Here is a 13,224-nt window from a genome sequence, read left to right as displayed (position 1 = left end):
TGTTTCTAGTAATTAGAATTAAATTGGTGGTGAAAGTTGGCCACGGAGGGGGCACTTTCCCCCTAAATTTGACATTGCCTTTTAGAGCATTTACAATAGAATGTAAGGAGAGAATGGTCAACAAAGGGGAGCTAAAAATCACTATCCTATATCAAAAAAAAATCACTCTCCTATATCAAAAGAAAATCATATATTGTATAAATGTAATTTCTACTCTCCACCCTCCCAAAAATACAATGCGTTCTGCAGCTCTGGACTGATATCTTATATACAGTCAATGACATTATTTGTGGAAATTTTGTCAATTTGTAATTTTTACAGTTAATTCTTCTTGCAAAAACGACTTATGTGCAATATTCTTCTCATTGCCATGGTAACAAGTTTTCATCATACTCATTGTTTGCTATATGTACTGTTAAAACTCATGAATTGCAAATGTGTCATGCAATTAAACATGTCTTCAATCGTATAAAACATAATTATGTACCTTGCCTGAAAACATAATCTAAGACACTTGAAGACTGGTTTGAGACACTTCTTCAGATAGACGCGTCTCTAGGTAGGGTATTAAAGGGGGACTCCGGCAATCATACCATTATGCCTTATATGTTAGAAAAATAATTATCAAGCACGAATCACATTGTTTTATTTAAAACAAACTCATATTGACCATAAAAACAAACTCATATTGACCATAAAAACAGTCGGCTCTCAACACGCGATATTCACAATTACCGCGCCGAAATTGTCTAAGTGCAATGACGTAATGGTTATTTGTGTTCAATTGTCGTCAGCCTTCATTGTATTACTGGAACGTCATTGCACTCAGCGCCCGGGAATTTTGAATATCGCGTGTTGAGAAACGGATGTTTTATTCGTTTTTATGGTCACTGTGAGTTTGTTTTAAATAAAACCATGTGATTCGTGCTTGATAATTATTTTTCTAACATATACGGAATAATGTTGTGATTGCCGGAGACTTCCTTTAAAGACACAAAGTCATGCATCCGTGCAGACACAAAATCATTGTACTTTATCATATAGACGCGTCTCTATACAAGACACAGAGTCATGCGTCCGTGCATCTGTCATTTGAAGCCAGTTTGAGACACGTTTTCATATTATGTCTTGTGTCTCAAGTGAGTGTAATGTGTCTTTTAAAAACCGTCTTTCGTCAAATGTTTCTTTTATTTATTGTCTATGTTTGAAGTAGCTTTCAAAATGCATTGTTATTCTAATATTACAATCAGGTTGTGAAATTTTAAATTTCAACATTCTTTTTGAGATTGTTAAGTTCGCTGGTCTGGGTTCCTGTAAGGAGATACGAGCTTTTGTATCATATTATTTTTGTGGTAGATTTGTGATAATTATAATCAAGTCTAGACAAAGATATAAATAACGTGACCGTCCACCACAAATGGGCAGTAATGTCAGCATTATCACTTTTTGAAACATTGAACAGGTTAATTTTCCTATATTGCATACCACTGTTGCCTGTTTGCAAGGTAGTAAACAATCAGTATAATAGTTCGTAAATCCTTTGTTTTCTATTGTTTTTTGAGAGGTTCAATGTGCCATATTTCAAAACAAACTCTTCCGACATTACAGCACATTCGTGGTGGATAGTCACATAATGTCTTTCGCCAAGACACGTGTTTGTATTATTTTTATGTCTATGTTTAGAGACGTGTCTATTTGCTAGACACTTTTAACAATTGTTTTTAAATGTATTGTCATTTCAAATTGTATCATCTCTAATTTTGGACAATTAGGTTAAATAATTATAAGTTCCGATATGTATTTTGAGAGTCTCAAGTTTGTTGGTTTGTGTACCTGTAAGGAGATTTTGTATAAATTATATTTGTGATGTTTGTATGTGCAATAAGTATATAACAACGTGATTAATGTTAAACACATTTGATTCAAATACAAGAAAGTTATTCCTACCTCCTGGAACAAAGCCATATAAATATTTGATAATACTGCCATTATGTTAAATTCTTTTAAGAATTAAAATTCTTACAATTTATCTAAACCTGAAAGTGTTACGAGGGTATGTTATTTTGTGAGGGAAACAGTTACATCTATGTTGCAATAAAAGCAACCAGAGGATGATTTAAGTACTTCCGATCATGCATTGTAAAAGTGTAATCATCAGAGTTTCAACTGCCACTTAACCTTTCAAATCCCATTGATTTATGTACAAAAGATGTTGTTTTAAAATTGTGAGTGTGTCATTATTAATTGGTCGATTTCAGAACAAAAGTGATGTTTTTATAAAGGATAATTCAAACCTTCTGTAGATAACATAACATCGACCAGCATATTGACAGCGTTTTTATTGTAAATAAAACTGTAAAAATTCAAATTTAACCATGTACCCCTATGCAGTGGTAGAACAGTGGTGTCATGTTCATTCACACTGCTATGCTATAGCTGCAAGTTAACCCAGTGGGGTGTTGGGTAGTACTTAAATCATCCTCTGAAAAGGAACCAGGCTGTCAAGACCCCAAGAATTGCAAAATCAAATCATACAATTGATGCCAAAAAAGTGTTAAAACTATTAATTTTGGGCTTTCCAACCCCCTCTGGGAGTTATTTCGTTGTAAGTACCATGAATTGTGTGTTTACATTGATTGACGTTATATATAACATCGTTTCATATAATCTTGTCTATTGCATTAAGTTGTTTAATTACACTCATTACTTAATCATAAAGACTGCGCAAAAAGTAACGCAGCTGTTATAAATACGCCTATAGCGTCAGAACTAATACTTGTGTTCACAATATTTTAACATAGAAAGAAGGATGATTTATTTGCGCATATTTTGATACCCCATTTTGTCCAATTTCGTTCAATATTAATAACACAGCAGTGTTTTGAAAGAAAAATTCCCGAATTTAAAAGTTAAAGCTATTTGTGTTGATTTGAAGTCAGCGCGAAGATAAATGGAGGGTTTTACGTGCCATGCTGCTTGCGTCATAACCATTGATCGCTGTAAACTGCAACTTTTAAATTCGGGTATTTTTCTTTCAAAGCACTACTGTGTTGTTAATATTGAACGACATTTGACAAATGGGGTATCAAAATGCGCGTAAATAAATCACCCTTCTTTCTATATGTAGAAATATCGTGGACACGATTTGTAGTTCTGAAGCTATAGGCGTATTTATAACAGCTGCGTTACTTTTTGTGCAGACTTTATTTAATTCAAATTAACCATAATTAACATTACATGTTATGGACTTTAGTGCTATATGAGGGGGTGAATGTTGGCTTTTTTTTCTCTTTTGATTTTTCTGCAATTGTGAATGATCTATGTTTAACTTTTATCTTTATGTTTAAATAAAATGCTTGTCTGGTTTGTAAAAGAATTATATTTTTATACATTTTTGTATATTCTACGGTCGTTCGGTGAGTGACTGTTTACATGTTGGTCATAAATTATTTTTGCATTATTATATAAAAATTATATTTGTCCACAATTAGATCATGAATTAAGATTTTTATTTTTTCAAACACGTTTGTTTAAACATATTGTGTGATCAACTTGACACAATAATTATGATCGTAAAGTACAGGAGTTTCTCTTTTGCTTTGGCACTGTGGAATAAAGCTGAAATTAACGATATCACCTTCCTTCATTCAAACACAAATATTTCAACAACCAAAACGAGTCAAGTAGTACTAACATACCATTTCAGTAGGTACAAATGTAAGCAACTGCTGTTTTACTTAGCGTTTACTACGTGAAAAGTTTATCATCCATGTTAAATAAAAGAAGACATTTATAATAATCTCAAGTTAATTCTGAGCAGTGGTGTGTTTTAACTGTTGTCTTTTTCATCTCATTAATTCCATACTGACTTGCTTACCTTATTGGAAAATATATAAAAGATATGTTAAGGTACGGAAATGGACTCATACGTGATGGTGTAATTAAGTACTTGTATAAAACTATATCGACGACATGCTAACCACCCCAAAATAAATACATTTTTTACATAACTCTTAGTGAAGGTAAAGAAGAACGTTCTACCCAAACAAGTTGTCACATATTATGTGAATTGAGGTCCAACGTCCCCGCCAAAGGATGATGAAACCATCTGGTTCTATTACGTCAGTATAGGAGCGGAATTCTCATTAAGAGCAGTCCTAGTAAGATTATTTCCTTTTATTCCTCTTCCATTCCAAGCATTGACAGGAATAATAAGAGCTTTGAAAGTGTATTTTCCTGCTCCCGATTCTTCACCCACTTATACATTCGTGTGAAAACGTATGGGTGGTTTGTCCTCGCATACAAAACGAGGATTTTATGTCATCGCTTTGCTGTTTGCATTACAATACGTTTTGAATCCTAGTAAAATCCTCATTTTGTATGTGCTAAACTTAATTCAGTGTGTCACCACCATTGCCTGTGTAATTATATCACCGTGACAAGAAATAATCATTACTTTCATTTTGTTTTCTGATCTCTGATTGTTTTGTCCTATTTCCAATATTTGATTTATACATCTATAATAATCGACTAGTCTTAAAACGTGTGAATTCAATTTGTGTTGATTATACGAGATCAATGACTGAATTGGTTCGTTTGTTGAAAGGTAATGTCTTATGTAAAAAATAATATGTAGGCCTACCATAATATATAGAGTGAGCAGATTGATCTTATCAATCAAGTTGAACTCTATTCAGACAAATGAACAACTTGGGGTATATTTATCTAAAATTGTGAACGTTTTGGCCAAATATTGATTTTTCTTTGCAATAATGGATAATGAATAATGCATAATGAAAAGTGATCTCCTCATTTAAAAAAATCCCTGACGGGAACCTTAAAATCAACTTCCATTAGAATTATGCCGATTTATCGGGAGTGCATCCCGCACCACCTGGCCACGGGCCTGCATGTGAATGAAATCTTCTCGGTGCTGGCAGTAATAAAATAATTTGAAGCTGCCCAGTGATGCGTGCCTAAAGTCAAGGTTAACGTCACTGATTTGGTATGCTGGGCCTGTACGTTATTCAGTTTAGCTGTAAAGGTGCCAACGGGGGTGCAAGGTATGCATTTGTACCCCGCTTCAGTCGCCATTTTGGTTTGTGCATCGTTATTTTAAAGGAATAAAACGAATTAATTTCACCTTAATTCGGATCGTTAAAATATAAACAAGACTAGCAGAAGGCGATTTTCAGGTAAGTGCAACTTTCACCACAACATAATGTGATGTAAAATCAGTCGGAACCCGGAAGTATTGAATTTTCACTTTCTTATAGGATAGTAAAAAGCATTCACAAAGCTGCGTTTTGCAGAAAATCTCATTGAAATTGAACAACCAGTTGCAAAGATATGAGCAATTAAAGAGTTTCCAAAACAACTGGTAACAAAAAGAAATATTCCCTTTGTTTGGCTATTATCTCAAAAGCAATATTTCCAAGTTGCGACTGATTTTGCTTGATCGCATCACATATGGGCACACATACGTAAGTTGACTTTTATATAAATTTGGTCAAAACCGATAAATCGGCAGTACTTGGAAAAAATCGCGTCGCACACATTGAATTATAATTTTCACGAATGTTTTAATTTCCATTGTTAATTGCTTTTATATATTCAAATAACCAGACTACACTCAGAAAAATGGCAATGTTTTTTAATCTCGCATTAATTCCTTTTATAAACCACCGCAGGTTGTTTGAGGGATTTATGGTGAAAACACTGTGTCGCAGATGAAATATTTTTGATATTTAATGTTGCTCATTCTTAACCAGACGTGCATTCAGTTGGAGCATGGCTCGTGTTTGAAGCAACAATCTGTACTGATACAAAGCAGCGAAAATTTAAATGTCATGGCCTACTTTGAGCTTTTAGAAATACCATCGAAATATGTCGCAAGGTTTCGTGAAACCTACGTTACCCCGATATGTTAACACGTACCTTAGTCGTTGCAAACACTGAAATTGAACCAAAGTGTCCTTAAATATACTGTTTATCATGCAAGCTATTATGATAGTAATGTTTTCAGGTCCATATGATTTATGTATTTGAGAAAGAACTCCAAGGAAATTCGAAAATTCAGACCGTATTTTTAAGAAATGAAACATACGTTACCATAAAGTACAGGATTAAGACAAAAAAGTGACTATAAACTGTTGAGCAAATTATAGCCGCGGGTGCACTTGATAAACGTTATTAACATTATTTCATTAACGCATTTCCAACATACTTGTCAGGCATTTTGAAATTAAAATGTAACCTACGTGACAGAAACATACGTTACCATTAATTTTAAAACCCTATTAAAATGTACTAAAGCCGCGTCCGATTACCAGTGTATTGTTTTCTTATAACGCTACCATGCATTATAAGTACGTAGGAAAGAAAATTACAGAAAATTACAGAAAATATGATCAATGAAAAGTATCCTAATTGTAAGTTTCATCTAAATTTTCAATTCTTTTCCAACTCTTTTTGAGGCAATCAATTCCCATTTAACAAAAGTTTCTTTTTGAACTAAAAGGCGTCATTGCATTGTTTTATGCCAAAACAATTAGTTTTTGCATTGTCAATAAAAGAGCTTGCAGTACTCCTTTCAATTTAGTGGTAACATATGTTTCCCTTAGTAATGTAAGTTTCCCATAGAAAACACACGGGCATTATTGAAATTGATGTAAAAACAAAAGTTCATAAGATTTGATCGTCATATTTTCCAGAATGAAACTTCGAAGGACCGTCTTTGATTTATGAATAAAAAGGAGTAGTTTAGCGATACTTTATTTTTGCCGATTTTTCAATTCCAAGTAGGCCTACTGCCGATTTATCGGTTTTGACCCCACAGCATATTATATAAACATATTCTCAAAATTGATTATTATCTATGAATCATGCTTAACGAAATAATGCAAATAACTTATGCGATATAAAAAATGAATTGATTATTTTTAATTTTTAAGGAAACTTTTTCATGAATCAACAATAATGGGTTTCAGAGTGAAACAATTGTCAAAATCATGTTTTCAACGTCGATGGCTGTGCATTGTGCAAAAAATATTTTAGTGACTTCATTTCCTTCTAGCTAAAAGTAAAACAGCATGGAGCCCATCATGTGACATGTTTTAATTATTCAGCGGATGAGGTTTTCTTCATTCTGTCAAAGTCTTCTGGTTCTTTGCTGATAATGAAATATGCAAAAGTAATATTGATAATAAATAATTAATTATTTGAATAAGAATTTATTTGTATATTAAAGGAGTATTTCGTGATCCTAGTATCCTCTATTTATGTCATTTTTCATTAAATATCCACGTAAAAAACCTATTCCCAAAATTTCAGTTGATTCCGATTTTGCGTTCGCGAGTTATGCATGATTATGTGTATTACACTGCTCCATAGACAATGCGTTGTAATTTCGTTCTGGTGCACCAGAACGAAATTCAAATTTCACGATATCTTTGCTAAACGAATTAATCTGCAAGAAATATTTTGTACATAAACAGTATGTAGCCAGATGTTTCCAGTGATATAAAAATCTCAACTTTTTTTGAGAAAATTGGGGGGATGAGGCTGTGGATCACGAAATGCCCTTTAATTAACATGCTTTGATCGTTAATATAAATGAGGAAGTTACTGCACGTATAACATAATTATTAAAGCTCCAAATAATGTTCGGATATAGAAATTCATTGAAGTGAAATGTCCCAGCAGTAACAAAATAGCAAGTTCCACAAAGTCTCCTTATTTAGATCGTTTATTTCTTTTATTCTTGTCTGCGTTTATTATATTCATGATATTGCTCACTCTCAAAATTCCTGAACTAAAAAGTTAAAGCCATATTATAACATTTCTGTAAAAATAGATTAGTATTTATTTTCCATAAAATGTTAGCTTTTACTGTCAGATATGTCCCCTTTTAATTTTGAGCCGAACAAGTGAGCTAAAGCATAGAAAAGTGGAATTTACTACTAGCGCCAATGCATGTTACTCCCGCGATTGTAATACGGTACGATCCTCTGGGGGTGGGTGTGTGTGTGTGTGTATCCCGCACGCCGTGTACGTACTGTGCATACGTGTTCGACTAATATTTCCATCGTAATAATAAAACGACGGTTCTTGCGTTTTATTCAAAATCTCGGATTTTGACAAAACTACAGCACCTAAAGTCTTGATTTTTGCAGAGTATCTTTATTGACTGAAGTAGGGCCTACATTACAATTGTGTAAAAACCAGAATATAAAAAGAATTTGAGGGCGTTTTCCTCAGCAAATGTTATAATATGACTTTAACCGACATCAGGTTTAAGAATGTTATGAGGAACAAATCCAAAGTCAGAGTACATATTCTTGATCTAATAGATTAAAATTAAACACATCTGAATTAGATTAATAATCTTAAATCATCCTTATAAAAAACAACCCCATGTTGATTTTTTATTGCTTAGTCTAAGATTAGTGTCTAAATTTAATATAAAACTATAAATCCAAAATTAAGATTAAAACACGCGGTATCAGGTATTATAATAGTGGTAAGCTTGCGTAACAGGTTTAATAAAACATTCTTAGTATTTCCTTTATTTCAGTGATGTTAAATGTATGTGATCACTTGTTCAGATCATTAATCTAAATTAATTTTACCGACCTAAGATTGTCATAAGGGATAAATCCCAACTAGGATTAGCAGTTATTAAACTAACAGGATTTGCTGTCACGTCTCAAAATTTAAAGGAAATGCAAAAGGTGCATAGATAAATGTTGAACTTTATTTATATTTCTACCTTGCGTGCATGTAATACATATTTTATGTTAAATGAATTCGTAAGATTCGGTTCACGGGTGTTGAAACCAAAGGTCACGATGTGCACTCATGGAATAATCGACGAACTTCGAATAATGGTCTCCTTTTCAAAATCAATGAACCGATAACCATTAACCTTTCAGAGAAAGGTTGGTAACTAATAATAATATTACTATGGAAGTTGTACATTTTACACATTTCCGAAAAATTAAATGCAAGTAAAGAAGCTATTAATTTCACGAATATCTTACAATTGTTTATTAAATAAGCTTTAAAAAATATTTTTAAAGAAAGTTTTTTCAAATATATAAATTCATTCTGTATAATGAAAAATATTATCAATTCAGTAATTACCAAAAAAATTTGTTACACTGATTTCTACGACGAAAGTGGCAAAAAACCCCGAATTATTGTTCTTGGGTAAAAAAAAAAAACATGAAAAGAAAAGTGTCTATACCATTCATTAATATTGGCTCACATCTTCCGATTTCCTTTATGAATTTGTATAAAACCCAATTATCACTCATTGATTTTTAAATTGCTCACTGAATTAAAACCTAAATATTACTCACCGACAATTATTTTTGATTTCTTCGGGACTGACAGTTTTGTAGAGAAACATGGAATTGGTTAAATTACTGTATTATTACATGATAGTTACTGTTTTCCAAACCGAATCCAATGAAAAATGAAAATATTACAGAAGGTTACATAGTAAATGCTTTAGAATTATGTTAAAACAAAGTTATAAATAGCTTAATTCCGCTTCTGATTTTTTGAAAAAATTTTGTAACGGTAAATTAAACCTTTTAAATAATGCCTATTTCAGCCAACTTCCTCCACCTGGCAACCCCTAAAACTAAACTGAGCCATGGCAACGTCGAGTAGAACAGGATCAGATGAGGAAGTAGAAGATGATAAAACAAAAAGAAGAAAACTGGAGCTGGGTAAGATGTCATTTGATTATTGACAATAATTATGCAGGCTAATGTGACCAAAATAAAGAATTTAATTACGCAAACGTGTTGTCTCGTAGTCGTAGCTTTATAACTCGGCTTTTGGCGCATGATATGTTTCATAGATGTCGCGTGGGAAAAAACCAAACAAACCAAAAATCCAGCGCAATCGTGCGTAAATCTACATTTCCTGATAAACCATGATCGAAAACTACCCTGTTAAATATTATAGATTTCTTCTTCAAACAATCCTGGATCTTTTAACCCTAATTCATGACCTGGCAACATTGGCATATCATAAAAGTGATATGGACTAATACGTATAATACCAGGAGGGCAAAAACCAGTCAATAGCTTAAAAATTGCCCAAAAAATGCCAGTTTCCAACAATTAAAACCATTTTTATATGGGTAATTGGTAATTAATCAGTAAAACATCAAAACGATTAAATAGACAGAATGTAATTCTTTTGAATATTTTACAACATATGTTGAAAGACATTTCGTGCGATATGAACGACATTTTTAAGGGTGTCAAAGAGCATAATTATTCATGAGAATGGGTGGCAACAAGTTAAACATTAAAAAACGCCACTATACTGCACATTCACCATACAAATAAGCCTTTCTTTTCTTTAGGTATGGTTATCAAGGTGTCTGACTGTGACATACATGATGTGGTATATAAAGCGCAACTTGAAATGACCACCTACATCACCTCTTCCATCGACTTGGTCTAAAACCTTTGGATGTTGAGAATGCAGAGCGGAGAGCAGACACCAGAGATTTTCAACTACAGTCAATTCAAGTTTTACATTTCTGGCGACAATCCAACGGAGAGAAAGCTACGAGAAAGGCAATTATTAATGCCTTGATAGAGTGCAGCTTAATCGAAGCCAAAGAGATGCTAGTGAGAAAATGGACGTCCTCTCCTTCAGGTACACACCTTTACGATTAAATTAACTGTGTAAAATGTGCTGTATTGTGAAAATAAATGAGTAAAATGAAAAAACACACCTTTTAAGGGTAGACGAGGTATTGTTGGTCGAAGCAACCTAAAAATCGAATTTCCATTATCTAGATCAATATATTAATTGGCCCATTCCATGTCAACTCCAGGGATGTGCACCGCAGCACCTCTTCAATTTTTTTCTTTTTCTGTGTGGTGGTAGATAGTGATGAGAAAGTAAAATCCTGAAAATTTGAGCTTCATACTCCATTTCGTTTTCCCGTGGCATTTAGTTAGGTTTGCCTACTCCATAGAGTTGTACACATTTTTGATTTTGCATGTATAATGATTTAATGTACAACTCTATGGAGAAGGCAAACCTAAGTAATGTGTTGAAGCCATCAAGACCCCAAGCCAATATCTCTCAGAAATGTTGTCCAAGAACATATCTTCAACATACCTGAAGTTGATGGTGGGGCAAATTGTCTGACATTGGTTTTCAGGGGGTCAAAATGTAAAAAAGTGGTTTTGCATGGGTAATATCTCAGCTAAATGTATTCTAATATGCTCAATATTGGATAAGAGTAATGTCCTACCAAAGGGCTCTGACTGGCAAAAAAATGGACCATAAAATTATTTTTACTTATGGAGTTTTGACCCTCCACAAAGTTGGTCCTGGTTGGACGAAGATGCATTTTGAGGGCCCTATATCTTTTAAAGTAAAGGAGTTACAAGTTTTCTGATAGCATATTTCAATTCTACACCAAAAAGTACCCCAGGATACATACTTTTTAAAGTTTTAAAGGGTTCCCTTTATACATTTATGGACCTCCAAACATCGTCTTTCGCGTTGCGATACATTTTTACGCTGACCCCCTAAATTTCAAATTGATGCCACGGGAAAACGAAATGGAGTATGAAGCTCAAATTTTCAGGATTTTACTTTCTCATCAATATCTACCACCACACAGAAAAAGAAAAAAAATTGAAGAGGTGCTGCGGTGCACATCCCTGGAGTTGACATGGAATTTCAATATTGAAATTTAACACATTGATATTTTGCAAAAGTTCATTCTACAAATCGTATACTTTGCAAACTTGCTTAATTTATTGTTGTTAATGAATTATGTACGTTTTACAAAAGTGTTGTTGTTTCAGCCCTCTTTACAACGTAACTCAAGAACCGCAGCACCTATATATAAAAGTATATCTGTGATATTTTAATTCTTCTACACGCTCGCTATGAATTAAGCAATGCAGTTTTTGCCAAAGCTCACTACCATTCATAGGATACTGTGAACTACCAAATCACAACAGTTTAAAATAATTAATAACCTTAATGTAATTCATTTATACCAAGTTACCATCATAGGTTTCATTTCTGTAAAATGAATGAATTACCACGCTGTTGTAATGTTTCTGTTAAAGTATGTAGCCAAAACACACGCCAGTAAACACATGGGCTAACGACGACGTGTGCGATATGCAAAGTAAAATCTATAACAGAATGTGTTGTAATCACCTATTTAGTGTTCTTGCATTCTCATTACACAGCCGTGACGTTAGTCACGGCTGTGTCTTTTTTCTTACAGGTTCTTTCTTCTTTCTTCTTTCTTTCTGCCGACCACTACATTTGCTCTAGCACTTACATGCTTACACCGATTTTGACCTAACTTGGTCACAACAATCATTGTCCAAGCCCCTATATGTCATATGAAACTCGTGGGGTCAAAGGTCACGCAGGGGTCATAGGGGTCAAAAACGTGATTTCAACTCAAAATGCTACTTCTCTCACAGATTACGTAGGAGAGTGACGCCACTTGCACACATGCATTGTTATTATCCAGTGTCTATGGGGTCCTCACAGATTTGGGGTCAAGGGTCATTAAAGGGTCACTTCCGGTATAAAACGAAAAACCTTCAAAAAATTTTATTTGATAAGAAAAACATAGGACAGTAACGGTATGTTTACAAATAAATTGTAGTTACTCTGTGCATATGTGGTATTTTTTTATTTAGGGTCAAAGGTCATTAAAGGGCTACATCCGGTATAAAACGAAATTCCTTTAAAATGCTTCTTCTCCCACAAATTACGTATGACAGTGACGCCACTTGCACACATGCATTGTTATTACCCAGTGTCTATGGGGTCCTCACAAATTTGGAATCAAAGGTCATTAAGGGGTCACTTCCGGTATAAAACGAAAAACCTTCACAATTTTGTATTTGCTAAGAAAAAACATTGGAGGGTGATGGTATATTCACACGTGAATTGTGTTTACCTATTGTACATGTGGTATTTTTTCATTTGGGGTCAAAGGTCATTAAAAGGTCACTTCCGGTCTGAGACGAAAAACCTTCAAATTGTCCCTTTCTGCCACAAATAACATAGCAAAGTGGTGCCACTTGCACCCATACATTGACATTAGCTAATGTCTATAGGCGTTTTATATATTTTGAGGTCAAAGGTCATTAAGGCGTCAAAACACGGCTGTGTTCGTGGTCTTAGACCACAGCTAAGTCTAGTTAT

General features: G+C 33.7%; 1 protein-coding gene across 1 annotated transcript in view; it reads left to right on the top strand.

Annotated features, from left to right (window-relative positions):
* LOC140140048 (uncharacterized) overlaps positions 1–13,224 on the top strand; it is an 83,893-nt gene that overhangs the window by 15,367 nt on the left and 55,302 nt on the right. The window lies entirely within an intron of this gene.

Source organism: Amphiura filiformis, chromosome 18, assembly GCF_039555335.1.
Source record: "Amphiura filiformis chromosome 18, Afil_fr2py, whole genome shotgun sequence".
In the NCBI taxonomy this organism is placed as follows: domain Eukaryota; kingdom Metazoa; phylum Echinodermata; class Ophiuroidea; order Amphilepidida; family Amphiuridae; genus Amphiura; species Amphiura filiformis.
This window is presented reverse-complemented; position numbering and strand designations above follow the sequence as displayed.